At 35.8% G+C, this 27,349-nt stretch overlaps 1 long non-coding RNA gene across 3 annotated transcripts in view; it reads right to left on the bottom strand.

The window, feature by feature from the left end:
• LOC109446497 (uncharacterized) overlaps nt 1-25,913 on the bottom strand; it is a 54,824-nt gene extending 28,911 nt beyond the window's left edge. For 2 of the 3 annotated variants that reach the window (XR_012494119.1, XR_012494120.1), the window contains exons 1-2: nt 25,670-25,913; nt 6,123-6,252 (exon numbers count right to left, since the gene is read on the bottom strand). This is a non-coding gene — a long non-coding RNA (uncharacterized LOC109446497). The remainder of the gene's footprint in view (nt 1-6,122; nt 6,253-25,669) is intronic. The other variant, XR_012494121.1, reaches the window with a different exon arrangement.
• Between the last annotated feature and the right edge of the window lie 1,436 nt (nt 25,914-27,349).

Below are 27,349 nucleotides of genomic sequence, written 5' to 3'. Positions count from 1 at the left end.
TACCATGCTTTAAAAAAGTAATCAGTGTGCAATAATGCAATTTATGGCTTACCTGTACAATGCTATCCATTCAAAAGAAAATAAGATCAAATTGAAAGGTTAAAATGCTCTGAGTTTCAGAACAATACAGTGGGAGGGAGGGGAGAGAAGAACCAAAGAGGCCAACATTTTGAAGACTCCTTACTCTCTGCATTTATCTAAGACATGATTAAACGTATATTTAAAAATATTGTATTCCCCCAAATCTGAATTTCCCCCAAAAACAATATTTTAAAAGTCTGGTTAAAGCATATCATACACACACACATAGACACACACACACACACACACACACACACACACACACACACACACCCTACCACCACATAATCAACAATGTTTGACCACCCTCAGAAACCAAAGAGACTTGTTAGTACACACTGCAGATTTTTCCTTCTAGGACAACACTTAAACTCAGCACAGGTTACTAGTGAATAATAAGTTGTAGGTCCTAATGGAGGTTAGTGGTCAACAGCAAATAATAATTTTCTGTAGTAAGAGGAAAGCCACATTTAATAATGCTAATTTTCTGGCTTCATGTGAACCAAATTTTGTTTTTATTGGGTGTTTCTATTCACGTGGCCCAAACGTAAGGTACTGCAACTATCTCATCACTGAAATTCAAATCATTACTCTTTGCCATCAATTTTCTTTTTTGACCTTCTTAGTTGCTTCTAGAATCATGAAACGATCATGATTGTGTAGGTTTGACATTGCTCTGCCACAAAATGTAACTGCTTGTTATAGCCATAAGTTAAAACGTAGCTGTTTATTTGCCTTATAAGTGTTTTCTGCTTCACTTGGGGTCTTCACATTTTTGGCCTCACCTCCTTATATTTTTCTGAAGAAAAATTTATTGTTAATAAGAATGTTTGTGTTTTAGTAGGGGTGTTTCATTTTTCATTTTTTCACTCAAAGATAAAAGTTAGTTGAAGTCGAAAGAAATTCTTTGCATAAGTGATCAAAATGAAGTCATTTTGTTTGGTTTTTCCAGAAAGATTTTACCGATTTGTTGAGTTATAATGAAAGTCACAATGTATGAAGATTGTGGAGAAAAATGATTTAATAATGTGTACAAATACCCAAACAGGTCCATGAATGCAGCTGATGGTTGGTTCCTGCAGTTTGCTATAGTACTCATTCAGTTTCTGCTAACTGCTAAGGATACAGTCATGCTCAGTCACACTCCCTGCTCTCCCAAAGCAATCGGTTAAGCCTAGGTCAGGTAAGGGCTCTCTCCAGTTCAACCTCTAAATGTATGGACTTTGTAGAATTGAATGATACAGTGATGCCAAGTGGGACAGAGTTTTTAAGAACTATTAGTAAATGTTATTGTTTTGATGATTATTTAAACACAGTACATTTTATAGAAGGTAGTTTAAAATGAACACAGCCTATGGTTCGGGTAAGTGATACACAGAGCATTTCAATGTTGTTCACTGTAAAGATTCTGCGATGTGGCACGTGTGTGCATGTGTTTGTGTGTGTGTGCATGTATATTCTCCAGTATCTGAATCTTTGAAGATCAGAGTATTACATTACATTTTCAAATTATTTTGCAAATTATTTTGTAATTAAATTTATTTTTTATTTATTTTAAAATTATATTATATTAGTTTCCGGTGTACAACATAGTGATTAGACATTTACATAGTTTACAAAGTGATCACCAGGATAAGTCTAGTAACCATCTGTCACTGTACATAGTTATTATGATATCATTAACTATATTCCCTATCCTGTACATGTGATTTTTCCTTTTTTATGTTTTTAAGAATTTTACAAAAAAACATAGCTAACAAAATATATGTTCGTTTCAGGTGTACACCATAGTTATTCAACATTTATATAAAGAGTGGTCACCGTGGTAAGTCAAGCACCATCTGACACTGTACTATGCTAGCACAATATTACTGACTATATTCCCTACGCTGTATGTTACATCCCCATGACTTATTTGTTTCATATCTGGAAATTTGAACCTGTTATTCCCCTTCACCTTTTCCCCCCTTTTTAAAAATTTTCAATTAAAATTGACATTCAGTATTATTTTATATTAATTCCAGGTGTATAGCATAATGGTTAGACATTTATATAATTAAAGAAATGATCCCCCTAACTAGTCTAGTACCCACCTTGCACCAAACATAGTTATTACCATATCATTGACTATATTCCCTATGCTTTACTTTATATACCCATGACTATTTTGTAACTACCAGTTTGTACTACTTAATCCCTTCCCCTTTCCCCTCACTTTAACCTCCTTCCCATCTGGCAACCATCAAAATGTTTTCTGTATCTAAGACTTTGTTTCTGTTTTGTTTGTTTATTTTTTTTCTTTAGATTTCATATATAAGCAAAATTACATTGCATCTGTCTTTCTCTGTCTGACATACTCCACTCAATACAATACACTCCACGCCCATCCATGGCACCACAGATGGCAAGGACCCATTCTCTTCCCTGGCCAAGCAATATTACATTAGGACAGTTTTCAGTCATTATTTCTTCAAATAGGTTCTCAATTCCTTGTTTCTCTCTTCTCCTCCTGAAACCCCTATGACGCAAATGTTGTCATGGTTGATGTTGTCCCAGAAGTCTCTTAAACTATCTTCATTTACTTGTCTTTTATTCTTTTTTTCCTTTTCCCATTCTGCTTGGGTGTTTCCTGTTATCTTGTTTTCCCAATCATTGATTCGATCCTCTGCTTCTAGTCTGCTAGTGATTCCTTCTAGTGAATTCTTCATTTTAGTTATTGTATTATTTATTTTTGACTTGTCTTTTTTTTATGGTTTCTATGTCCTTTTTAATGCTTGCTATCTCTTTGTTGACATTCTAAGTTCCTTGTGCATCCTTATAAACACTGTTTTGAGTTTTGTATCTGGTAGATCACTTGCCTCCATTTCATTTAGTTCTATTTCTAGAGTTTTCTCTTGTTCTTTCATTTGGGCCGTTCTTCTTTATTTCCCCATTTTGGCTACCTCTCTGTTTTTGTTTCTATTACTCTGTAGATCTGCTACTCCTCTGGATGTAGCCCTATGTAATGTTGGCCCAGTGGCCTTAAGTAGTAGGTGTCTTGTGCGGCCCTGGTACATTCTCACTGGTCACCTGTGCCAGATGCTCCAGGGGTGTCCTTTGTGTGGGTTGTGTGTGCCCTGCTCTTATAGTTGAGTCTTGAGTGCTTTCGGAACATCATTTGGTGGGATTGACCCTCAGGCTGACTGCCTATGGAGTTTTGCCATGTCCACAGCTTACAGGCTGCTGTGCATAGGGCTTACCCCACTACTTGGGATTTGCCCCAGCAGACTCATATGGCTGTTGAGACCGCCCTTTGTGAGTGCCATTTGTGAGGCTGATTGGGTCGTGCTCTGCTGTCGTCTGAAGTCAACCCCCAAGTATGTTGGTTCTGGGGCTTCTTAGGAGGGGCTCTGATGCAGGCCCAGGTCACCCAGTGCCTGTGACTGGCAGCTTCTCAGAGAGTTACTAGAGTGGAGCAAGTGGAGCTCACCAGACCAATTCAGATTCATATTTGGCCATGTCTGTGGGGGGAGGGCTCAACACAAGAAAATGGCTCTGACCTGATGGCTGCATAGAAAGAGGACCTCACACAGTGAAAATGGCAACTGTCACTCCTTTCCTCACCCTGAAGCCACACTACTCAGTCACTCCCTGTATATCTTCAATGTTCCCTGAGTCACTGTCCTTCCACCAGAGCCCAGAGTAAGTGCCTGTGAGGGAATGAGTCTGTGCACAGGTCATTTAAGGGGATGTCTGAGTTTCCCGTAGCCTTCCTATCCCACTCGAATGGTCAGAATCTCCATTCAACTCTATTTTTCACAGACACATGTTGGGTTGGGCTCCTCTTCACAGCACTGGTACTCTGGGCTGAAGAGTCTGGTGTAGGGATGGGGTCAGTCATTCCTCTGGAAAAGGGGAAAGTCCATGGACAATATATTTCTCCCAGTTCTCAGCTGCCACTTGCAGGTGGGGGTCTGGCCTGTTCTAACATCCCACAGCTCCTACAAGTCTCTGTGTGGCTTCTTCTTTATATCCTTAGTTACAAAACTTCTGTTCAGCTAGATTTCAGATGGTTCTCCAGGGTGATTGTCCTATAATTTAGTTGTGATTTTAATACATTCACAGAAGGAGACAGGCACAGCGTTTACCTACTCCACCATCTCGGATCTCCTGCAAATGATTTTTTGCATTACTGACTTTTAATTGAGAAGTCAGTAAAAATATATCAAAATTGTAGTAACAGAAATTTTTTAAAGCTTAGATTGGATGCTGTTTAATTTAATGAATATTTAGTCTTAAAATATTTATTTACGTTTGAAGTAGAAGACAATAGATATAAGGCTTGATCTAGTCATACAGGTGTTAAGAATCTCAGTGATAAAATTTCAGTAGTAAAATCACAATGAAAGGACAATACAAGAGGAGTGATAGTCCAAGGTGATTGATACAGCTGACAGTTACTACAGCAGGAAGAAGAGAGAGCTGACTATGGATTGACATACTCAAAAAAGACTTTGTTGGAGAGTTATGACTTGTGCTTGCCAATGTCCGATGTGGATGTCCAGAGAAGGGAAGAGAAAACATAATAAAATGGAGCACTGAGAATCTGAACAGAATAGCAAGGGCTAAAAGATGGAGTGGTGAATATGGGCCCAGGCCAACTAAGTCACAATTAAATAATCATCTTTAAATAATCAAGAGATGACTTTAGTTACAACATTCTGTAGCAAATTTTACTTCTCCAAATATGATATTCATCAATTATATTAGCTTGTTTATCTATCCAATTTTCTTGTATTTATTTCAATAAAATCAGTTATATACTTAGGAATCGTTCCTTTGGTGACACATTGTGTTTGTTTTACACAGATTTCCTAAAAGCAAACACCTGCAGAAAGCTTCTGCAGCACAAGGCTAAGTCCAGAATTTTGCTTTAGAAATTTTACTTGTCTTTTTTGTCAGTTGGTTTGTTCAATTTTTATAAACATCACATTATTTAAAAATTAAACATATTTTTCTATCTTAGTCATGGTATTATCCACTCATATTAACTCTTGAATATTTTTTATTAATTCATCCAGTCTTTTATTTTTGTTTGGAACTTAGTATTTATCTTTCAAATTCATGTAGATTTTTATATAAGTGAATTAATTTTACATTTGTTTCAGATATTTTTTCTAGTGGTTTATCATTATAGTTTTAGTATTTTATGTCAATATATATGTCATGCAGGGCAGCCTGCGGGGTCTCTCGTCCTGCTCCCCACATAAGAACGCAGGATATGGTGAGGCCAAAAAGGAACACCCACGGAGCCATAGATGGGGGAGTCATACCACTATATTCTTGCTGGCGGCATCTGCCTTTCTGCAATCCGCTCTTGCTAGCTCACTATATTCTCGCTGGAGGCATCCGTCTCTCTGCAATCCGCTCTTGCTAGCCCAGCCACTATCTTCTTGTTAGCCCCCATTTTTCCTGCTAGTGTAGCCACGGCAGTTATATTAGTGGCCAATGGCTCACTGGTTACAGCTGATGGCCAACTAGCCACAGCTGATGGCCATCCAATCATAGTTGATGGCCATTTACTACCTGAGCCAACTCCTTTCTATGTGAGGCCGAGAGCCTGGAAACTGCTTTTTGGGGTTCTGTCCCCACAATATAAAACGGAATTTAGTAAGAGCACAGAGCTATGCTGTCATATCTTCCGTAATTTACTTTTAAGTACGTCAGAAAAAGCAGTGGGATGTACACAAGTAGAAAAGTTAACTATGAGCTACAATCTTGAGCTGTTAGATCATATTTGAATAATGGTATCTAAAATTAGCATTACAAAAATATCTAAGAAAAGCACTTAGATGCTATTAACTAAATGTACACTACTAGAAGGTTGGTATCGAACGTGGTCCCCACGAACCAGCCTCCCAGGATTTGAACTGTTGTGTAGTCATTGCCCACAAAGAATGATGAGCCGGTTCTGGAACTATACATTATAAAAGGGCTGTTCATTTCTAAATTTGAGCTCTTGGGAACCCTGAGCCACCATTGCAAGGTATCCCATTACCCACCTGGAGAAACTATGTGGAAATCCCATAAGATCGTGCAATGAGGCAGAGATGCAAAGTTGTTTAGGCATTCCGATTGAGGCTTCCATGACTTCCACCACAGGCACTATCTGACTGCAATTATGTGAGAAACCTCACATGAAACCAATAGAGAAACAAGTTAAAATAGAAACAAATATGAAAAATGCAAGCTGTCTGTGAAGACCAGTAGTATTGATAGTCAACAAGAGAAGATAATTTTGTCAACTTGATAAAGAAGTTAATTTACAAAAGAAAAAAAAAGAACTACAGGTAACATCATACTTAATGATGAAAGACTGACTTCATGCTTAAAATCAGGAAGAAAGCAATGATGTCCATTCTTACCATGTTACTCAGCACTTCCCTAAAAGAACTGGCCAGTGGAATAAGGTAAAATTCACTCAACCAATCAATTAATGAATGCGATACAAATTTATGTGCAAATGATAAGTGTGTACATAAAAGATCCTAAATAATCTACTAATTATCTCCTGCAGCTCATAAGTAAATTTAACAGGATTACAGGATACATAGTTGATATACAAATCTTGTCATTTGCTACAATATGGATGTACCTTGAGGATGTTATACTAAGTAAAATAATCCAGACACAGAAGGATCATTATACAAATACTGCATAATTCCATTTATATTAAGAATCTAGAATAGTCAAACTCATAGATGCAGAGTATAATGATGGTTCTCAGGGGCTGGGGAAAGGGGAAATGGGGAATTGTTTTTCAATCTGTATAAACTTTCTGTTATGCAAGACAAGTTCTAGAGATGTACTGTAAGCATCACTCCTATAGTTAACAATATGGTCTTGTGCATTTTAAAATACTCATAGGTCAAGAGGACAGATCTTGTATTAATTTATGAAGGTGATAGATATGGTTAGTAAGTTGATTGTGGTGTTTGTATCACAGATGTATGCATATGTCCAAACTCATCAATACACACACACACACACACACACACACACACACACACACACACAGGGTACCACAAAACTGTACACACATTTTAAAAAAGAAAAAAACTATTAAAATTGTAATACTCAATATATACCAATAACAAAAGATGAATACAGTTCATGTTTGACTTCTGCAATTACTAGAGGTGCTCAAAGTGGTTACCATCAGCATCCAGACCTTCTGATTATGGAAAACTACTGTTTTAGTATTGTTGACCAATGTGTCCACTTGTATACATTTTTGGCACCCCATTTTATATATATATATATATATATATACATATATGTGTGTATATGTATATAGAGAGACATAGATATAAAAAAAGTATGCAATTTTTTGTATATCAGTTATAACTCAATAAAGCTAAAGAAATCTAAAAATCTTCAATTGTGTTTTCTTTTGAGCAATGTCTTCTTTTTTTTTTTAATTCCACATGGTCATTATTAACAATGGAAAATTTAAAAAAGGAAACGCAGGCACGTTAATCTCACTATTTTATTTTCTATGTATGTTTCATCTTGTTTAGTTTTACTATAAATTATATTATATAGTCTGAAATTTTACTTGTGAAATAAACACAGAAAGATAATGTATAAAGAACTCATAAATTAATAATAAGAAGGCAAATAATGCAGTTTAAAAATTGGGAAAAATATTTGAATAGATATTTCACAAAGAAAATACGCAGAGGTCAATAAATAAATGTAAAGATTCACAATGTCACTGGTCATACAGAAATTAGAACTACAGTGAGATATCACTGCACAAATACCAAAGTGGCTTAAAATAAAAAGACTAACAAAATCAAGTGTTAGGGAGACTATAGAGCAATGGGAACTGTCATACAGTACTAGTGGAAATATAAAATCAACAACTACTTGGAAAAAGAAATTGTACACAATCATGCAATTAATCTTAGTTGGAAATAAAAAGGAATGGATTACTGATGCTCAAAATGACATAGATAAAGCTCAAAAATATTATGTTGAACAAAGGGAGCTAGATACAAAAAAGCAATAAAAAGCATACAAGTATATTAAATGATCCTACTTAGATGACATCTAGAACAGTCAAAACCAATCTTCAGTGGCTGAAGTGAGATAAACAGTTGTCTGGGTTAAAGAATGGGGAATCTTTATTGCAAAAGAAAACAAATGAACATTGGGAAAGATAAAAATATTTTATTTTTGATTGTGGTAATTATACTATACGTACATGTAGTAAAATACATCAAATGACACTCAACATGATGCATGTTGTATGTAAATTATACTGTAGTAAAGTTGAGTTTTTAAAAAAATCACCAAAAGATGCCATACACATACCATAAGCAAATAGAATGCCTAAATTTTTAAAAGATCAACTATAAGTCAGTAGATCATAAGTCCTTTCTGTTGGAGAGGATGTTTAGCAACTGGAAATTTTATGTATTTCTGTTGGAAGTGAAAAATGGAACATTCATTTTGAAAAACAGTTTGACAGTTTTTAATAATTAAAAATACACATACCATCCGACTCAGTAATACCATTCTGAGGCATTTACTTAAGAGAAATAAAATGCATCCAAAGTGTAAGACCTGTACAAAAATATTTATAGCATCTTTACTCATAATATTCCCAAACTGGAAACAACCAAATGTCTATCATCAGCTGAAGAAATAAACAAATTGTATATATTTCATATATTCATACAATGGAATATTACTCAACTATAAAAAGAACAAACTGGTGATACTTGCAACTGATTTGTGGATGAATCTCAAAACACTATGCTGAGAAAGAGTCAGACACAAACAAAAGCACACAAAATTAATGACATATCTAGAACAGAAAAACTAATATTTAGCAATAAAAATAATATCAAGTACACACAAAAACCTGTATACAATGTTTATAGCAGCTTTATTCATAACTGCCAAAACTTGGATGTACCCGAGATGCCCTTCCGTAGGTGGATAAATAAACTATGGTAAATAAACTGTGCAAAAAAGAAATGAGCTATGAAGCCATTAAATGACTTGGGGGAATATTAAATGCATATTACTAAATAAAAGATGCCAATCTGTAAAGTCTACAAATTGTATGATTTGAACTACATGACATTCAGGAAAACGTAAAACTATAGTGACAGTAAAAAACTTCAGTGGTTTCCAGGGGTCTGTGGGGACAGAGGAATGAATAGGTGGGGCACAGAGGATTTTTAGGGCAGTGAAACAACTATGTATGGTACAATGATGACGGGTACATCTCATTATACATTTGTCAAAACCTACAGAATGCCCAATGCCAAGAGTGAACCTAATGTAAAGTCTGGGTGATGATCAAGGTAGGTTCATCAATTTTCATCAATTGCGGCAAAAATAGCACGATGATGGGGATGTTGATAATGGAGATCAGTGCCTGTGTGAGGGCAAGAAGGATATAGCAACTATTTTGACATTATAATTTGAAGAATGGGCTCAAATTTTTAATAATCCAGAATATATATATATATATATATATGTGTATATATATATATATATATAATAAAAATTGAAGGTTAGAAAAGACTTTTTTAAGGCATAAAGTTAATTATATTAAACCAATTAATACAGTGAAATTCAAATTCTTGGTGTATTTTGCTTTAACAGAAGAGGCACTAGATAACTAGATATGAGTGAGGTTAAGTCATTGACAATTCTTAAATTCAGTCTTTTCTTGTTTCTGTGGGACCCCATGACTTTCCAGAGGTCATTCACATTTATCATCTTTATTTCCCCTTATTTCTAAATAATACTATTATTTCTCCTCTCTCTCTCTCTCTCTCTCTCTCTCTCTCCCTCTCTCTCCCTCCGTCCCTCCCTCCCTCTCCCTCCTTATTACTTCTCTGTTGGTCAACCTGGAAATTTCAGTGTAATTCCTGTATACTAGAACTGTAGGGTATCCAGTTTTGCACGTCTACATCATATTTAAATAAATTATTTTACAATGAAATCCATGAGGTTCAGTCATTTTTTAAAAAATTGAACTAGAATCTTGTGTCCTGGCCACTCTTTAACCTGATGAAATACTGACTTGGTCTTGGCAACCTTTTGTGAAGAAAATACTATTTGTGGTAATGATATTTTTCTTCAAGTTTAAATTACTAAGTAGGATGTCCCAGTGTTACTTTATCCCACTGGAATCTATTAGACTAGGAATTAATCGTGTCTTATAAAATAAAAATGCCGCCGGGTTTACAATCAATACTTTTTTACTGAATTTTGAAGAGGTCAAAAAAGGGGCAAAATGTTATTGTTAGCCCTCCTTTATCAGGAAATATGCAAAGCATAAGAGCTGGCACACTGAATAAAAGCTTTGGCAGATGACTATTAAAAGCACACTGAATATGGTAAGAGAATAGATGTTAAAAGTGCTCATCACAAACAAACAAAAATATAACCATGTGTGGTGATGGATATTACCTGAACTATCACGGTAATGATTTTGCAATAGATACAGGTATCAAATAACATGTACCAAATACAGGTGTTGTACACTTGTATCAAACACAGGTGTTGTACACCTAAAACTAGTACATGTTGTATGACAATTATGGCTTCACAATAAAAAAAATAGCACGTGAATTCAAAGGACATGGTAAGTGGAAAAATGACAAGTCAGGCTACATTACTAATACCTTCCAGAAACATTAGCCAGATAGCAATAAATAGATCCATTACTAATTCAGTGAAATGATAAGAGACACAGAGACTTTACAGGATGATTATTTATCTGAAATATCGTGTATAATTGATAATCTCCATATTAACGTGGAATAATTGTTATTAGTGTTTGATAGGTAACGTTTGACTTGCCCAAAACTGAGTCATTTCCATGGTCTGTCAGGAAAAATATATTGCAGTCCCACAAAGCTCCGTGTAAACTAATTTCAGCATTGTATTAGGTTGGTGCAAAAGTAACAGCGGTTTTTGCAATTATTTTTAACCTTTTAAACCGCGATTACTTTTGCATCAACCTAATGATTCGGTCCATCAGTTCTGTCATCTGAAAAGCACGGATCCTAAGCCTGATCGTGCCAGGGGACAGGCTAGGCAAGGTACAAATGGAGCAAAGTTTCTGTCCTGTCAGATGACTATTGGAGAGGGCAGGCTCTTCTGAAATCTGGCAGCTTAGAAGCATCACAGTCGTAAGGTCAGGACTCATCTCCCAGGGACCGACATCGTGCCTTTCCTGCCCTGCCAGACCTTGTCTGTCTGGAATAAATGAGCAACCCATGAGTCTTCCCCAGTGAATACTGCACCAACAGTGAACAGTATGTGTGTGTGGGGGGGGGGGGAGGGGGCTATTTAATTAACTTTTGCCCTGATTTGCATAGCAATGTTATTTTCCTCCATACTTTTAATTTTCAATTTATTTTACAGTGTGAAGCTTACCTTAGGATTTATTCTCCTTCCTTTCATTTCTCTTCACTTTTTCTTCTTTATATTTTTAATCTTATCGTCCATCAATTTGCAAGATTTTTAAAGGGAGAGTTAAGAAGAAATGTGAGCCAAAAAGCAAGAATAAAACAATGAAACTAAAGAGACCATAAATTTCTGTCAACAAATAGGTATTTTATTAGTTCCATGTTAGTGTTGTGTTGTCGTTGTTTTACTCTGATGTGGCCATGTTATTTCAACAGCAACATCCAACAGTGTCTGAATTTTACCAGGACTACAAAGATAGAAAGCACAGAGCATAAATACACCAGGGTGTTGAATAAATGATTTCACACATCCATGTTTGAATCTAAGTTGTTTTATAGGAAGTTACCAGATCATCTGTTTATATGGGATAAATCATTCCTATAGCTTTTATTCCATGGCTAGACCTTCACAGTACAGGGCCATTTTCAATTCTTTTATCTCTTCAGAGAAATGTAAATCCAGTGATTCTTAAAATAGTTACTGAAAGGTCAAAAATGAGTAACTTCCCTGAATAGTACTAAAAAATAATGTATAAACACACAGTGTGTAGAAGTTGTTCTTACAATAAACAAGTAATTTTGAAAAATGAATCTTAAGATCGTCAATGGAAATGCATTTACATGTTCTTTTTAAATAAATCATTTCAGGCATGTGAATCATAACGGGTACACTAATTCAGCTTCTTTTGTTGTTGTTGCCTTTCCATGTTTTTATTGCTTTACTTGTCTTTGGGTGGTGTATGCAGAGAACTTGGATGCTATTTTCCAAGTGGCAGCCATCTAACATCTAGGCCTGCTTTGATGTTGGCACAGGATTTGTCACATGGCCGGTTGCTCTTGAACTATCCGCTACCCTTCAAGTCTTTTGCAACATCGGTTTCAATGAGTAACCCTTGATAAAATAATCTCAAGGCTTTAACTATAATATCAGATAATTAACTTGTAACTATTTTAACATAAAAGGATTTATTTTAATGACAGGAGTGGGTGTTTGAGATGTCTGTGTCTTAATGTAACTGATAGCAGAGACTAATCATAAGGAATGTAACACACAAGCAGCTCCCCTACCCCCCATTATAATCCTTCATGTCACTGTGAAACACATGATCAGGGGAGGGATTGAACAGAAAAGAACAGAGAATCACATGAGAATGTTTTGATTTAATTGTTTTATAATGAAAAAAAGGAAAAAAAATGCAATTTCAGGAGTGCATATTTCTGGATTGCACTAAGGGAAAAAATGATAATTACATATATGCCCACAACAATATTTGTTGTCTAGCCAGAAATTTATGATCAATCCTAAGAATTCTTCTTTCAAACACTGATATTCTGAACTTGGAAAGCCTCAGTTTTATTTGACTTGAAGGTGTATTTTTAGGATTGTGATTATTTACAATTGGAAGGTTATTTGTTTCTTTAAGCTTTTATCTCAGAAGAAAAATCAATCACACCAAACTTTGTCTAATTTGGTGAGAAGGGCAAGAGGCAGGAAAATTATAATAAATAAAACTTTTTAATTCTCTTTTGATTAGAGGAGTTATTATTTTGTAATCAGTGACTACGTAGAGTTCTATCTATCAGTTAGATAAAAATCATGAAATGGTGTATTTAAAATAATTTTGGTGCTAATGTTTCCTATTTTTCAAGATTGGCTAGAGCCTACCTTATATTTCACCATAAAATAATAATTGATTATTATTAACAACAAATATCACAAATATCCTATAGTGAAAATGCCTAAGTCAAAGAAATAGAAGATGCCTATGATCACTTTATGATTGAAAACAAATTCTACTTGTCAATTGTAAGAGAAAAGAACAAGTTTACTTGAATTAATAGTTAATTACTGTTATGACTAATCTACTTCTAACTGTAGTTACAGAGAGGAAACAAAATTTGAATTTCTAAGAGCCAGAATATTAAAATGACTTTAATAAAACATAATTCAACTATATGCTTAATCATGCACCAATTTTAATTATACATCATTTTTTATCAGAAGTCCCAAGAAATCTTTGCATATCACTGAATTGTATTTTGTTTCAAAGTGCTACCGATTGTATGCAAAATTTGTCTTATTCAGATTTTAGATCCCCTGTGTAGTCTTTCTTTCCCTGAAGATTTGGTGTATGTCTGATATACAATATACCGGGGGGTGCCGAAAAAACGTACACATTTTAAGAGAGGTTATCTATGTATGACTTATCGAAGTTGAATTGAATTACAGTAGCAGTGAGTAGTATGACGCTCACTCAAAAGATGGTGTTAATTAAATGAATGCTAGTATCATTAGTTGTATTACAATTTAAATACCGTTTGTTCCTTTCTTAAAACGTGTATACAGTTTTTGGCACCCTCTGTATATATATTGAAATGCCTTGATATTTCAAAATGGGCAATATGAAATTCAACTATTAAAATGTGTTTCATGTTCATTGAAATATGTTACTTGCTCCTCTGATATAAGTACACCAAACTTCTACATGTTGTAGCATTTCTGTTTCCTCTCATAAATGTTAATTTTAATAATTATTCCTTAGTCTGTTTCTAAAAAACAAGCCCTAATACTTCAATGAATAGTCTAATTTTATATACAATGTTAAGACAGTAGAGACTGAGGGAGCCTGTCTTTTTTTATAGACTAATGCCATATGATGAAAAACTCTGGAATTTTATCATTAACTAGCTCTGTAACCTTGACAAAAAGTCATTTAACCCATCTGGCCTTGGTTCCTTTGTAAAATGAGCAAGTTTAACCCACAATTTCTCCAAAGTCCCCTCTTAAATGTCAACTTTTATCATGTAAACTTTAATCAGAATGAATACATATTTTTAAAACAATGACTACAAAAGCAAAGTAATAATTTGGGTGGTTTGTTAATTAATATAAGCTAAAAATGAATCTGAAAAAGCATCACACATCTTAAGAGTCCATCTAACAACAGTCACTATTGCAAATGATTTTATTGTTTAGATTACACTATTCACCTGTGCCAATTCAATCATGCTGGAACTATTTATACTCCCCAATGTAGCACATCCAATAACAGAAAAATGTTACTCACTTATTGATACCCAATCCCCATGTAAATTTTTGCCAAAGTAGCATTTTTAAAAAATGATTGACCTATCCCCATCGATTTTTTTTTTCAAACAGTTCCTTCACTTGGATCATAAGCAACAACCAGCCAGTGGAAATTTTTGCAAAACTTTTGGCTTTCTGTACCAACCTAATAGCAGATGGATATTTCCCCACTACAGATGAAACAAATGTTTCTCTTTGGATAGGTTTTCCCATTAAATAAACTTTTGCCATTGAAATCTATGTTTAGATTTGGGCTGTTGGGACATCACCAAGTTAAATAGATGTTTGCTGAAATATCTGTTTTATTTTGCTGATTCAGAAACATGTTAATTGTTCTGTGAATAAAGTAACAATCATCAAGTATTATTTTTAAATAATTACTTTGTCTAAAGGTGGTACTTCTAATGTTTGATTTTTTTGGCTCATGAAGTAAACTTCAATCTTATGATAATTGCTTCAGCTATCTACAATTCTTTTCCCTGAATACGAATGAATTGTTTCAACTTGTGTGTGTGTGTGTGTGTGTGTGTGTGTGTGTGTGTGTATGCGCGCGAAAACCATACTCTGCTCAAATTTGCCCACAGAGAAGTTCAAGACCAGAAAAACATATAACTGTTGTTTAATGGGGAAGAAAAAACAAAAAGGGATTTTTCAAAAGTTCATACCTATATTTATTTGAGGCAACTTGCCTCTTCCTGATCTCAGTTTCCTGTGTGTAAAATGATGAGTTTGCATTAGATGATTTCCAAAGTCCCTGAAGCCCTAAATTACCAGGACTCCATGACCCCCATTTACAAGCCTTACTGAACTAATTTACCACAGATGTACGCTTGTCCAATAGCAATGCCAATAAACATCCGCATTGAGAAATAGCTAATACGAAGCTAAATGTTTTTGATGGTACAAGCAGATATTGATAAAAATGAAAGCACAGTTTAGTTCTTATTAGATAGAATTAGATTTGTTTTTCTTTTTTTTAACCTATTGGAATTCCCACATAATCAGTGATTATCCTCAATTTTTTTCCGTCCTCACTTGATTCTTCATCTTATATCATATTCTACAGACTCAGGATTGCGTTGAGATAAGCACTAATTTAAGGGGAGTACAATTTGTTCTTCCAGCCTCATCTCCCCACTCTCCTCAGCCAAATGTTTATATAGTCTGTGTATGGCTGCAAAGCACATGCTTCTTAGGGATCTACATGATTACAAATTAAGAATAAAACGGCCTGTGGGAAAATGCTGGGGCCTTTTGTTGTTGTTTACAACACATCCATTTTCTGCTTCTCCTTTATTAGTAGACCTCAAATTCCCAGCCTCACAAAATTAATCTAAGTCGATTAATACACTCACATGTCCTTTAGAGAGCTATTAAACTTGCCAGTGTCCCTTGCCTTCAGACCAATTCTGGACTATAAGAATTGAACAGGTAAGTCTGGGGGAAGGACTTTCACTTTCCTGATAAAGGGAAACATGATTATCAGAACCAACCCCTTCTCCCTTACTCTCAGCTCGATGCCTAGAATTGGAGTGGCCATCTTACAATCGTAAAGAAAGACCAAGAGAAACAGACACGCAGAAGTCCTGATATCATTGAATGGCTAAACCCAAACCTTGGCAGCTGTTAATATCTAGTCTTCTTGTCACATGAGAGACAGTCAGGATGTTTGTTTGTGGGGAGTGCAGTGCTGGGCTGCCTAGCTCTCCTTTCAGGATTGCAGCATTTATTCTCTAAGCTTCTAGAAAGATTATGAGCTGATGGATGCTGTCAAACCCCCTTCCAGAATTATATCAGCTGAAGAATGCCTGATCAACTGAGGATATGGCCCCTTCCTGGGGAAGCCTGTATCTGGTGACTGGTTATCTGAGGTGTAAAGATCTGGGTGTCTCCTCTCAACACAAGGTAACTCGGAAGAGCCATCCATCTTGGAGCTCCCCACAAACTCTGTTGAGGTCTTATTGCAAATAAACCTCAACCCAGCTCTCCCTCTACCCAGAGTCCTGCTTTCGTCACATCCCCTAAGGTGATGTTTTCAGAAACACTGTCCATGAAAACTGATGTTACTCTCTGTCTCAAATTAGCTTCTGACAAAAACCAAATTACAATATGGTTGAATCCACTGTTAGGCTTTTCTGTTACTTGTGGCCAACATTATTCCTAATCTATACATGACTTTATGAGGCAATTTGGAGACTGGTGAAATGCTCCTCAAATAGTAACCACTGTTATAAACTGTTATAGATTTTCAACAAGAGACCTTCTACTGTGACGGAAAACTCATGACTTTTCATGAGGGTAAGGTTCAAATCCAGGCCTGGTCACTTAACCAGGAAGGTAAATTTAAGTAAAATATTTAAAAAACCTCTTTAAGTTCTATTTTCCCCAAATGTTAAGGAAAATAATAATACCTGTTTATATATATATATATATATATATATATATATATATATATATATATATATATATATATATATATAGTAAAATAGTAACACATATAAAGCATCCAACACATATAATCATCCCTGGATCTTTTTTGTGTGTGTGTGAGGATTCAACAAAATAACACATGAATAATAGCTAACATATATAGCCCCACTTTATAAATAGCAGCTATTACTATTACAGTAACTTGAGAATTGTTTTCCTGAAATGACACCAGTCCAAAATTATAATTCCTGAAAGCTTATACTATGTAAGTAACTCTTTAGCATTCATTAAGTTTCCTCTCTCAATGTTAGTTTAAAATGCATATTGGTCCAAGGTCCTCACTGGATTTAAAAAAGTGACATGAAGCGGGAGATTTGAGAATCTGGGAATTACAGGGGTGCACATTCTGGCCTGTCTCTCAAGCACCCTCAAAGGAGATCCAGTGAGGCACAGCTGTGACACTTTGACAGTGGCCTCAGCCCCAGGATGCAACTTCGGAGAGGGCTCACACGCCCTTCCACCCCAGAGGATCGGGTCCTGGGACCTTTATGTGGACATCTCTTGTCAATTTTGACAAACACTCATTCTTTATTCATCACGGCTTTTTGATCAGACACTTGTTCCTCACATCATGAAGGCTTGCTTCTGCATCTTTAGTTTTAGGGCACTTAGTAAATACTCACTAACTATTAACTGATCTTGAAACATCTTATCAATTTATTTCTGTTTTCCACTATGTTACGCCTTTGACAGAAAAGAATTCATTCGTCTCAGAGTTAGTCAGAAGAACTGGTTGGCCAAAAGGCCAAAAATTATCTCTCACTCTTTACGTCAATATAATAATAGTTAATAATAATCATAATAATAATCATAATCATTACAGAGGCTTTCTGTCTTAATTTCTCCTGGGTAAATACCATGAGTGGATTACTGAGTCATAAAGTAATTGTATGTTTAACTTCTTAAGAAAATAGAAAAGTTCCCCATTCTCATCAATTGAAAAAAAAAAAAAGTAAGTAAATGTTATGAGAGGGTCCTTTCTTAGACCATGAGGAAAGAAATGTTGAAGATGCTATTATAGAATTGTTGGTAAAGTGAGGCTTATTCATGGCAATTAACTGAGGCAATTCACAGGCCTCAGTTACCATACACTTTGCTTATGACAAAGACTTTGCCTGCTCTTAAGGAATTCATGGTCTGGTGGGAAAGTTAATAAAGTGATGTGGCGAGAGCCCCTCAGGGAGTCTCATAGGCTCGACCTCCTTTGGAATCTGGATGGATGAGGGCAGTCTGCCAGGGAAGGTGTATCAAGATTCCATTTATGTTAGGAGCCACAGGTCCCCAGGGAACAACAATTACTGAACAGGTTACTATTGGTGTTGGGATCCAGCACCAGGTCTCTAGAATAGAGTTTGCAAACTGCCAACTTGCAAGCTGAACCTGGCCAATAGATATGTTTTATTTGGCTCTTGTGCTGTTTTTTTAAATGTTACCAACATTTAAAACTGGGAAATTTCATGTAAAAAAAAAAAAAAAGATTTCTGGCTTCTCCTGAAAAAAATCAAAAGATCTGGCAACACTAGACTCCTGCATGACAACAATTGGCTCGATCTATGTAATGGCTCTCCAACAAGAAAAAAAAAACAAAAAACAGTACTGTTCTGTTTACCACAGTCCCCAGCATTCCCTAATATCTCCAATCCCAAACCTGAGTATCAATTGCCATTTATCATCACACTTAATAGTTTTATAGTCTAGAGAAATATTTCTCTGTAGAGGACTATGTCTTTATCAAAAGCAGGATAAAACAGATAGAATGACAGGTCCTCTGGTTTCAAAAAATAAGAGTATTTCCTTTTAGAGGTAGAGTAAATGCACAAATTTAATTCTGTTTTATTTACAGTATCTCCCTGCCCCTAAATTAAGAGAAAATCATCATTCCTGTTTGGTATTTGATAAAGAAATTTTAATTTGGTGACAAAATGACCCTATTCCTAACCACAAAATATTGACTTTGGGATAGGATTTAGCATGAATGAATGAATTTGAATAGAAAAAGACCTAGAACCGTGCCATTTCTCATATCAAATAAATCATGCAGATTCTGAGGGAGGTTCTCTGACCACTAGGGTGTGAAAGAAACGTATATATTTTAACTCCTTTCAGGAATACTGAGATCTCTCCACTAGCTGAGAGCACCTGCACAAATATTACGGATCTGGTTTCCAATATGTATCCATCAGATTCTTTCATAATATCATCCGATAGAGATTTTAAAGGATGTCCCCGGATTGTATGCTTAACATAATTATGGATGACAGCATTTGGGCAAAGAATGCCTCCAAGCTGGTTTGCAGGTCCAATAATCATGCCCATTACCCAAGCTGAAAATCTAAATCACAGGTTTAACCCACATTACGGACTAAGATAAAAAACATCATTCCATGAAAGGAGACACAGGACTTCACAAGAGAACATTTTAAAAACAAATGTGGGGGAAAGCTCAATATGAGTGAATAGTGTATATGACCTCCAAAAAGCCTAAGTAATCTCAGCATACTAACATATAGAATGCTAGACCCTCCACACCATGCACTTGCCAGGCCTTATCTAGTTTACATTTTTAATTTCTCAGTATCATACGTGTGTGTGTGTGTGTGTGTGTGTGTGTGTGTGGTAGGTGGTGGTGTGTTTGTGTGGATCGTGGTATGTGTGTGTGAACCTGTGCCTGTGGTAGTGAGTGTGTGTGTGTGTGTGAGTGTGTGTGAGTGCCAAAGGGAAAAGCAGAAGTCAAGACTCTGTCATATGAAGAATTGTTAAGCAAACTTGGACTAATTAAATTGGAAAAATGATAAAAAGTCACACATATATTTAATTTAGAAGAAATGAGTATGTTTAGAATAATTGGATCTATTTCCTCTGTAACGCTAACAGGTAAAAGAAGTACTAAAGGATAAGAACTCAATACCAGAAATATGTTTCTCATAAAGGGATCTGTTAGACAATCACCTCCCAAAAAAAATAAAATAAGATGGCCTATCTCAGGAAAATTCTTTGTCGTTATTACCCTGCTATATTCAATGAAAGCCTGGAGAAGTATCAGACTACATAATATTTAAAGCCTTCCCATCACTGGGAACTAATTGTTTTATGAAAAAAGAAAAAAATGTTGGTCCCCAGACTTTCAGAAAAGTCCAGACACTTGAGAGTTGCCCTCACTCTATAGCAGAAGCTCTACGTTTGTTTCATGGACAATTGTCATTTTTTGGCTGCTTAGCATCCAAACAGACTTCCTACTTTTGAGATACTCTCTTCACCTCCTGACAGGCTTCTGCCTAGATGTTTGACTCTGGAATGAGGAACACAGAGCAGTTAAGAACACCATGAGCAGTTAAGAAATTATTCAGCACAGCAGTGCTGGCAGCATTGAGAGACTTGTGGTGCCAGGAAGAATCTAACAGAAGTATTTGGGAATCCCTTGATCATTTTCTGAATCTGGTTCTCCAGCTCTCACATCACTTCGGTTTGTTTCTGTGTGTGATTGTAAGAAATATCTTAGCTGCAAAAGTTAACCAGAGACAATTCCGGTTCCTTGTGGGCAATAAGTTGACTCAGCAAAAAAATTCACGATAGGTTATTTTATAGAAGTCAGTGTGAATGTATTAATTACCAAGAGGTAAAACTTCAAGAGGTTGGCATTGGTGACTTAGGTCCACCCAGTACATTTCATTAAAAGGGAAGTATATATTGGAACCTACATTTTAATCAGAAGATTTGGGGAATATGGAATCCATGAGAGAGATTTACTACCCACATGGTTACAACTGATCACAGGGCCAAATAATGAGACCCTGATATATATTCAATCTCATTAGCAGGACTCTTCTGTTATTGAGGTTAAAAAAATTGGGAGTTTCTCTAAAGCACATAAAGTATTTGGATGGGTATTATCAATTATTTCCTCTCTGATTCCTAGCTTTCAGCATTTCATGATAATGCATTCTGATTGGTACGCTTTAATGTCAACCTTTTCCCTCTGCCACTTCTCAAGTAATGATGAAGCACATGAACCAAGATGCCTTAGTCACCCATTTAATAACTGATTTTCCCCAATTTAATTTTCAATACCACAACTTCTTTCTAAGTGTTGGGACTACCCTTGCTATCCATTAGGCACATCCTATGGTCGATTTGTCAATTATGTGCTTTTATAAAAACTTCAAAAAATACTCAACCTAAGGCATTGTAATAATAAATTATCACAATGTTCTGAAAGTTTAGAAAAAGGAATTTAAACTGTCAGTGCTGTCGGTTTAGTGATTTAACTGTTAGTGATGTTACCCCTTTTCCAAATAGAATAATTGTTCTCTCTGACAAATACAATATTACCATATTTCCACCTGTAACAGCAAGAATGGGGCTTCTAAAATTAATTATTCCTTCTTGTACCATCTTATTTCTTAAGAAATGCAATGTAATTGTACAAATAGCATGTGAATCAGTTATCAATTTATTCTAAATGCTGCAAGAAAGAAGAATATATAGCCTAGTGGGAAAAACACAGGTTTTAGAATCATATGTCTTGGGTTTGTGCTTCAGTTTGGCTACTAACATCTTCCTTGAACTTACGTAAGTCGGCAAACACATGTGGAATCTAAAGTGACTCTGTTTTGTTCTTTTATGTAGGAGTATTTTTAAGTATGAAGAGCAAATGAGATGATGTATATTAAAAGCATTTATACATGAAAACATTTTATAAATGATAGCTACACTTATAAATTACAGAATAATGATGTTATTGCATGAAACATGCATAGTCTCTCAATGTTACTAAAATATTTTGGCTTTATAAAAGTTTCACTTCCGGAACCAAACTTTCCTTCTTTAACTATCCTGTTATCCATCATGCTTTGCATCATCATTCACAAATGTGATCAAAGTGGCTACCATATAAAAACATTATAATAAATGCTGGAATGCCAGAAGTTCCTGTCTTCAAATAGCTCATTGTAGTCTTAAGATAAGTTGACATTTATTGTGAAGATAAATAATGAAACACTAGAACACACAGTAAGTAGTGTTGAATAATGTGCAGTTGTCATGTGGGGTCTCTGCTCCCGCTCCCCACACAAGAACACAGGATACGGTGAGGCCGAAAAGAAACACCAACAGAGCCATAGATAGGGGCGTCATACCACTATATTCTTGATGGCAGCTGGTCGAGACACAAAAGCAAACATCTGCCAGTACCCCAACAAGGGGTCTTCCTGCACCCCACTCTCGCTGGGGCTGGGCAAGACACAGAAAGTAGGATCCACATGATCCACAATCTGCCATCCATGCTTGCTAACCCCACTTGCTAGCCGTAATCCGCCTTCCACTTCTCTGCCAACCAACAAACCCCTTGCTAACTGCAATCCGCCTTTGCTAGCTCAGCCACGGCAGCTGTATCAGTTGTCAATAGCTAACTGGTTACAGCTGATGGCCATGTACTACCTGAGCCTGCACCTATCCACGTGAGGTCAAGAGCCTGGAAACTGCTCTCTGGGACTCTGTCCCCACAGCAGTCTATGAGCAAAACATAAATTTTGAGGAGAGAAAAATCACAGTTGTGTCTATTCCTTAGAAGAAGGTGGCATCAGCTGAAACTTAAGGGAAAAAGAGAGCCTTCATTCTATATAGGAAGCATTACTACAAAGAGCATGTTGCTGGCTGTCAGAGAGTATGTTTGTATAATATATTTTAAAGCCACTACAAATGTGGGAATTATTTTTGGCAACAACAGAGAGATGGTGCTTTAACAAATATCTAGTAAGACTTCAGAGTGGCTTTGGATTGGCAGTAACTAAGGCCAAACCCATTTTGAGGCACATGTTCCAAAACCCTAGGTTGCTTTGAACATGCTGTTAGTAGAAATGTGAATGTTAGTGGTTCTGCTAGTAAACTCAGAAGGAAGGGAAGAGCATGGTAGAGAAAACATAGCTTGCCTTAGAAAAATACCTAAATCATTGCAAACAAACTGCTAATAGAACTATGGACATAATTGATGTTGTTGGTGAGGGTTCAGAAGGAAACAAGCAACACATTACCAAAAACTAGAGGAAAGGTGTTCCTTATTAAGTAGGGACAGAAATCTTAGCAGAATAGTCTCCTGCAGCTGTGTAAAAAGCCAAACTTGTAAGTGATGAAATTGAATATTTAGCTGAGGAGACTGCCGAGCAAAGGGATGAATAAGCAGCCTTGTTTCTTTTTGCTGCTTTTAGTAAAATGCAAGGAGAAGGAGATAAATTGAAAGAAGAATATTAAACAAAAAGAAACTAAGAGGAGGATTTGGGAAATTCTCAGCGTTTCCAGATTGCAAAAGTTGTTGAAATTAAGAGCTACACTGTCAGGAATGTATGATATAAAGAAAAAGCTGAGGGTGTGGTTGTAACAACCTTTTTCCAATACTTCGAAAGGATCAAAAGGTGAGAATACTCAGTCACACGGAGAGCTCTATGAACTGAGAGTGGGACACTCAGATCCTCTCAATCACTCCAGAGAACATCTAGGAAACTTAAGAGTGTTGTCCCTCAGATATCTCAACAGAAGCCAAAATAGAGAACTAACTATCTAAGAAATATCTCTGGAAGAGTCTCTTACCTAATGGAGTACATGTCTGGGACATATGTGGGAGATCCACAAGTTCCTTGAAAATTTTATACTACAAGAAACACTGCCAGTTCAGAGTAAAAGCGATAAAGTATGAAGCTGTTGGACCCATAAAATTCTACTGGCAGGAAACAAGCAGATAAAACTCTTCAGCTGCAAACACCTGTCATATTTCATGGAAAGGGAAGAATGATTCAGAGGAGGAAGCCAGGAGCCTAGCAGGAGCTGGAAACTGAGAAGGACTATACCTGTTATCCTAGGACTGTCCCACCATTGTATTTCAGGAACAAATGATATGCTTTGGGGATTTTTGGTTTTTTTACTTTCACAACTTCACAAAAGGGAAAAAAATGGGTCCCAGGATAGATTATTCCCAGAGTCTCACCCATAGCTAAATTGGATCATTTAGATGATGATATTTTGGGACTTTTGAGCTGATGAGATTTAGATGAGATTTTTGGACACTTAATATATATGTTAATGAGTGAGACTTTTGAGGAACTTTGGTTCAGTGAATGACGTTTGCATGTAGGACTGATGTGAAGTTTAGAGTACCAGAATGAGGACCGTATTAGATTGAATAATGATTGAATGACCTTCCCCCCACTGATGGCCATGTTCTAGTTCCCAAAATTTATCAATAGATTACCTTACATGACTAAAGGCACTTTGCAGGTGTGATTAAGGATAAGACACCTAAGATAGGCATTTTATTATCTATATGGGCTCAATCTAATCATATGAGCCTTTATAAGCACAAAACCTTTCCTAGTTTTCTTTCATCACAGAACCAGAGAGATAGTAGTATGAAAAGGGCTTGAACCACCACTGATGACTCTGAAGATGGAAGCAGGTGCCATAAGCCAAGGAATGCAGGTGGTCTCTAGAACCTGGAAAAGACAAGGAAAGAGATTCTCCCTCACCCTCCAGGACTTCCAGAGAGTACCGCCAGTACCCAGTGATGGGGTTAGATTTTAGCCCAGTGAGGCCTGTCTCAGAATTCTGACCCATAGAATCATAATGAGCATGCAAAGCAAAGTCTGCATGTCTCTAAAGAGATAGCCATATGTATGTGAATCCTGGGTTACAAACTAAAATGCAATTCTCAATTTTAAAAGTTTGAACAACACTGGCAAATATAGTATTTGAATAACTTTATTATCTAGCTTACATTTCCAGTTACACATCCTTATATTCTAATCACTTAAAAAAAAAAAAAAAAAAAAAGTGCTTTCCTGGGCCTACCTTGGATTCTGTGACATTGTTCAAATTGCTTTTTCCAGCTGGATTTTACTACCCTTATTTATCTGGTCAATCCCCTACTCATCCTTAAACACATCATTCAAGAGTCAGTTCCTTCTTCCCACCCTTGTCATCTATATAAAAAGTTATGTGTCTCTCTCTATTTATCTACTGTAGTCTGAATGGTTGTGTCTCCCCAGAATTCACATACTGGAATCCTAATGCATTTGGCCAAGATGGTGTGAGGAGGTAGACCCTTCAGAAGGTGATTAGGTCACGAGGGTGGAGCCCCCATGAATGAGATTAATGCTCTTATAAAAGGTTCCCACAGAGCTGCTTAGCCCTCACCTAACCATGCTGGCATCATTTTCTCATACTTCCAGCCTCCACAACTAAATTGCTGTTGCTTCTAAGCTACCCAGTTTGTGGTGTTTTGTTATAGCAGCCTGAATGAACTCAGACAGAATCAAACTTTTTTTCTTTTCAATTAGTAGGAATTGCTGTGTGATAGCCGTTGAGCTACAAGAATCTCCATTGAAACTCTAATAAGGAACTAAAATTAAAAAAAGAAAAAGTTAAGCTAATATAAATTATTGTCAGTCATGCAAAACTCAAGCCAGCCTGTATGTATATATATATATATACACGAGGTCTGACAACTAAGTTGTGAACACACCCTAGAAAAAGTGCTACATACCTCATTGCTGAATATCATTTCGGTCACCTTCAAAGTACTCCCCTCGGGAAGCTATGCACTGACACCAGTGCCTAGTCCACGCTTCAAAGCTATTTTGGAACTTTTTCTGGAATGGCCTTTAGAGCTGTCGTCATATTATCCATGATGTCCTGAATGTCATCAAAATGTCTTCCTTTCAATATTTCCTTTATCTTCGGGTAAAGAAAGAAGTCATTGAGGGCCAGATCAGGTGAGTAGGGAGGGTGTTCCAATACAGTTATTTGTTTACTGGCTAAAAACTCCCTCACAGACAGTGCCGTGTGAGCTGGTGCATTGTGATGCAATGTTGGTGAAAGTTCATGTTGTCTAACTTTCAAACAGCTTTTTCAAGCACTTCTAAATAGTAAACTTAGTTAACTCTTTGTCCAGTTGGTACAAATTCATAATGATATCAGAAAAAGTTAGCAACATCGTTGCAACAAGTTCATGAACTTAATTGTCAAAACTCGTGTGTGTCTGTGTGTGTGTGTGTGTGTGTGTGTGCATACATAAGTATTTTTTACAGAAAAATCACAAGGTTATGAAAAATATTTTACATAATTATGTAACTAGCTTAAGAAATTGTAAACTAAAGAGAGAATTCATATTTGGATGAAAGAATATAAACAGGGTTCTCCAGGGATAAGCGATATAGCCAATTTTGTTCCCCATCTTAATTAAAATGTCCTTTGGTGTCATTCAGAAACAAAACATTTGGTTATGCAAGCCATTAACTTGACTCAATATGGCAACTTATGAAATCTTCATAGGGGTTGGGTTGTAAATAGCAACTTGTACAAATTATTAATTATTTTTTAGCTAAAACCAGAAGGAGTAAAGTATTCAGCAGATAATCTATTATTAAGTATATGCTTATATGCAGAAATGAATTTTTAACAATTTAATCATATTGATTTTCTCCTTTTTGGAGAAAAATTATAACAGTTGATATGGATTCAGCAATCTAATCAATTTTATTTTTTAATCATTCTTCATTAGGTACCCGTTACATAGCACTTGTGTTTCAAAGATACTGCTTAAATCTGAGTGATGTCACATTTTTTACAGTCTTGAACACTCCCATCTTTACAAGCAAAATAATTAAATTAATTTCTACTCTTTAGAGGTTCTTATCAGTTTTCAGGATTTCTTCCACTTTAGAGAGCATAAGAGATTCACAAATTCTCAATTATATTGAGCAGAGGAAAATTATTTGCCTGTAAATTTCAGTTATTGAATAGATATTATTAGTGGGAAAGAAGATTGTTTTTGTTCTAGTTATCTCTTCTGATATTAAATACCAAAATAAATGTCTTAAGTAATTGTATGCCTTGAATATTGTAGTTGCCAAGATATATCTGCAAGTTTTGATTCTCACTACAAAGTACTTTTTGCATAGACATAGCCTAATAATGTTTTTGAAGATTTTCCCACAAAATCAGTAGTGTAGGGGAAAAATATTTCAACATAAATATTTATTTTTTTAAAGAAGTTCATATTATTAAGCAGCTGAGAACTATTTGTATAAAAACAATGTATTTAATACAATTATACATTTAGTAATGTAGGCTAAATAGATAATCAGTATAGAAATATTATGAGTTGTTCATCATTTAGTATTCCATGTTTGAGAAAATATTAAAACAACATTTCTTCAAAGTA

The sequence above is a fragment of the Rhinolophus sinicus genome, linkage group LG01 (assembly GCF_036562045.2).
Source record: "Rhinolophus sinicus isolate RSC01 linkage group LG01, ASM3656204v1, whole genome shotgun sequence".
Lineage (NCBI taxonomy): Eukaryota > Metazoa > Chordata > Mammalia > Chiroptera > Rhinolophidae > Rhinolophus > Rhinolophus sinicus.
This window is presented reverse-complemented; position numbering and strand designations above follow the sequence as displayed.